The following is a 4,626-nucleotide window of genomic DNA, read 5'->3' on the forward strand; positions in this document are numbered from 1 at the left end:
CAACGTAGACCTTTAAACTTCAGTCTTATCAGTAATAAAAGGGAACTTAATTCATAGAGGTACTTGATACAGTTATACATTTTCCACTTACAAAAAGAAGACAATTCTATATGTTAAATGTTAAATGAAACTTATATTGTAAAATGTATTTTTATTTTAGCTGCAAGAATGTTACTTTATTTTAGCAAATAGAACTCAATGCAGTGCATTGATTATTACCCTGTGTACCTTGTCCTGCCTTCTTGCTGCGATCCCTGAAAAGTTTACCATGAATGCAGTATTATCTTGACATACCTCTGTCCTTATCAGTGCTTTGCAATGAAATTTCGCCTCCCACCTCTGTCCCTGCTTTTGATAGATTTGCGGTTAAGCACTGGCATTTTGCTGTCGTACGGTGTATGTTGATAGCAATTGGAGGATGGTCTGAAACATCCACAAATTTTCTTTCCATAAAAATTTTGTGAAATCCCAAAGTACGTTCTATGAATTGGTCATAGTCTTTCCATATCATGTGTGTACATCACAGAACATGCAGAACGTGGTCATTTTACATAAAATGATTTGGAAACACTGGTTATATCTGGGCCATGTAAAAAGTTAGCACTTCTTTCTTTTCAGGCAAGCATTCTGAATTCACCTGTTAATGTCAGGTTGCATTTTCGCCACATTTCTGTATTTATGAAAAGTCAATCTGCAGAGTCATTGTTGATTTTTTTCATTTTTGTTTTATAAACAAGCCTGTTTTTTAAAGTAAGAATGAATGTTTGGTTTTTTACAAATATGTGTTCCTCCTTGATCAAAGTAACTCTGATGGATAATAATTTAATATGATTTGATTGCTACAGTCCTATCTTATTGGTTATATTTATCTTAGCATGAGCTTTCCACACCAAGATTTCTATATTTTGTAACATAGGTAAAATATTTAAAACGTCAAAAACTGTCAATCTAAATTTTTTTTCTTAACCCCAACTACAAAGTCTTTTCCTCTCATTATCTGAGATGATTCATGTCATTACTCACTAGTCTTGTTTCGGAGTGACCAGAAGAGAATTACTGTGTGATAAGCGAGCTGAAAGGGGAGAGGGCAGTGCAGTTGTTATCCTAGAAAGTCCTGAGGGCTATGTGGATGGACTCCGCTGGCACACGGGGGTCAGAATGGTTCTGCTTGGTCCCTGCTAGTATCGTTCCTCCCAACTGTACAGATTTGTTTGTTGTAGCTTATGTACTTCTTGATACTGTCAAAAAACTATCTGGAAATGGTTTTATTTTGTGAAGTGAACAATACTTTGTAATTTATGATAGTGTAAATGGAAGGAAAAGCATTAAATGTATTAAATTCTTCTGTCTATCATTTTGGAAGACGTGAAGGAAATTGATGTTGGGGGAAAGGGGGGGCAGAATATTCAAAACACTGCTCCCAGATGGACTGTGGGCAATAAAGTGTCTACCATCACCAAGACACGATAAGAAAACAAACACCCCATGGAGTCCACACCTCCTGGCCCCTCTCCCTCCTCCAGCTTCCTCCTGAGGAGCCTGCCTGCAATTAAGATTCCAATACTCCAGCTTCCCTTTCTATAAAGACCCATTGTGTTTGTCCTTCATTGAGAGATGCGGTTTTAGAGCAGATCACCCTAGGCAACTTGCAGGAGGGCAGAAAAAGAGTTTTGGAGCCAGAAAGACTTGACTTTGAACAGCAGATCTGCCTCTTATCAACTGCGTATGACCTTGGGAATGAGTTCGCTTACCTGAAAAACTGGGTTTGGAAATATTCTGATTGGGACACCTTAGATGAAATGATGATCTAAAGTAATTAGTCATAGTTACTTCTTATTGTCATCATTATTTTAAGAATGATGACTTAGGAGGGGAAAGGAAGACACATGAGAGAAAAGGATTTATCACGGGTTAAATCCAAGTCCGAGTAATAATAAGGGGTATTATTATAACAGGGCTCTATAATGTGTAATGAGGTTCACTTGACTCCTTTTCTCCAATGTGATTACAACACCTGATCCCCTCTACCTGCCTTTAGTCTGAAGCCTGCTCTGATACCCGTGCCTATCTTCCCCACCATCTGGCAGCCTGACGTGGCTTCTCTTACCTGGCTTGAAATTCCTGCCATTGGAATAACTCTAGTAGTTAGACCTGAAAAGAGGCAGTGTTGTTTCCAGAACCCACTGTTAAATTGCCCACAGGTGGGTTGTGGGAGACGGGACGGGGCAGTGTGGGTGGGGGAAGACCTTTTTCTCTCTCCCGTTAACATAAATGGGCACCTGGTCTCCAAGCTCGGAAGGGGCCTGGTGCAGAATTTCAAGGACAGCAGCCTGGAAGGGACGAGGGAGGGGAGATAGGGGGAGTTGAGGAAAGTCACATACCACTACAGGTGTGCTGCCTCGGCCATCCTGCCTCCAACTGAAAACCCAACTCAGGTAGCTTCCAAATTCCCAAGATCTATCAATCCCCAAATTTACAGTCAATCTTTTGATTTTTAAAAATGTAATGTTCATTAATTTTAAACCAACATTTATCAAGCACTTATTAATGGGCCAGACACTGAATACTGGCAAGGAAAAGGTTTGTCTCACTGGAAGAATTAAATAATAAGTTTAGTTTGGCTGGAGAGCAAAAGCTGGTCATGCTAAGGATTTTGGACTCTAACATAAAAGGCGCTGGTGCTACAATTTTTGTTTTTAATAAACTTAATTTTGGAGCAGTTTTATATTTACAGAAAAGTTGCAAAGATACTACAGAGAGTTCCTGTGTACTCCTCACCCTCTGTCCCCTAATGTTAACATCTTATATAACCACAGTACATTTATTTAAACCAAGAAACCAACGTTAGTACATTACTATTAACTGAACTCCAGGCTTTTTTCGGATTTTATGAGTCTTCCGCTAATGTACTTTTTCTGTTCCAGGATACAATCTAGGACACCATATTGCCTTTAGCATTAATGGGTTTTAAGAAACAAATGACACAATCTTGTTTACATTTTTTAAAGATCACTTACTTGACTGTGGATCCATCAGAGAATATGCAGGCAGATGGGGGTAGTGAAGGTAGATGCAGGGAGTCACTTCGATGTTCGTTGTTGTCATTGTAAGTCTAAGGCGATGTAGCCTGGATCAGGTGGTAGCAAGGCAGAGAAAAATAGACAGAACTGAGTGATATTTCGGAGGCAGCGTTGAAAATGTTTGGCTATAGATTGGATTAGAGAATCAAGGACGACTCCCACACTGCTTAATTTGACAACTGGCTAATATTTCTTGAAATGAACACAAAGAGAGCCAGAGGTTCTTGAGGAGGGGTGGAAAAAGTAAAGAGGATGATGAGTTCCATGTTGGACATGACGAAATAGGGATACCTGTGAAATTTCCAGGAAGAGATATTTCATGAGCAATTGCACTAACAGACCCAAGCTGGAGGTAGGAATTTAGGAGCGACACCAGAGGTAATAATTGGAACCAAGGTAATAATTGAATAAGAGTGCCCAGGGACCCGGAACAGAGAAATACAGGAGAGGCCTGATTCAAAGTTCTCTAGAGCACCAACATTCAGGAGAGGGGATGAGAAGGAGGAGAGGGCAAATGAAGTCTATTTTGATAAAATATAGAGGGTCTCATGAGTGTGGTTCAGAAAGACTCTTTCCTTGTCTTCAGGTTCGTTTCACAATGTCCTAGTCCATTTCGTTGTTCCACTTCCATGTATTTTGCTACACGCAAGGCACCACATTAGACCCCATGGTTTGGAGGGGTTTGCTTCATTGGATGCTTTGTAAATGCAAATAAGCCAGGGTCATTTTTTTCCTGAGTTGAAAAGATACTATCATACTCAAGGACCTCGTTCACTGCCTTCTACTGCCATTTGTACATACTTCTAATCCATCGGTTATCACAAAGTATTGCAACTGTGTGTCCATCTCTCTCCCACTGAAGTACAGGCTCCGTGGGATCAAGAATGGTGGACACCATCACCCTCATACCAAAACCAGACAAGGATGTCACAAAGAAAGAAAACTACAGGCCAATATCACTGATGAACATTGATGCAAAAATCCTCAACAAAATACTAGCAAACAGAATCCAACAGCACATTAAACGGATCATACACCATGAGCAAGTGGGGTTTATTCCAGGAATGCAAGGATTCTTCAACATACGGAAATCAATCAGCGTGATACACCATGTTAACAAATTGAAGGAGAAAAACCATATGATCTTCTCAATAGATGCAGAGAAAGCTTTTGAAAAAATTCAACACCCATTTATGATAAAAACCCTGCAGAAAGTAGGCATAGAGGGAACTTTCCTCAACATAATAAAGGCCATATATGACAAACCCACAGCCAACATCGTCCTCAATGGTGAAAAACTGAAAGCATTTCCACTAAGATCAGGAAGAAGACAAGGTTACCCACTCTCACCACTCTTATTCAACATAGTTTTGGAAGTTTTAGCCACAGCAATCAGAGAAGAAAAGGAAATAAAAGGAATCCAAATCAGAAAAGAAGAAGTAAAGCTGTCACTGTTTGCAGATGACATGATACTATATAGAGAGAATCCTAAAGAGGCTACGAGAAAACTACTAGAGCTAATCAATGAATTTGGTAAAGTAGCAGG

Source organism: Monodon monoceros, unplaced genomic scaffold, assembly GCF_005190385.1.
Source record: "Monodon monoceros isolate NGI ecotype Baffin Bay Population unplaced genomic scaffold, NGI_Narwhal_1 Super_Scaffold_2, whole genome shotgun sequence".
NCBI classification, from domain to species: domain Eukaryota; kingdom Metazoa; phylum Chordata; class Mammalia; order Artiodactyla; family Monodontidae; genus Monodon; species Monodon monoceros.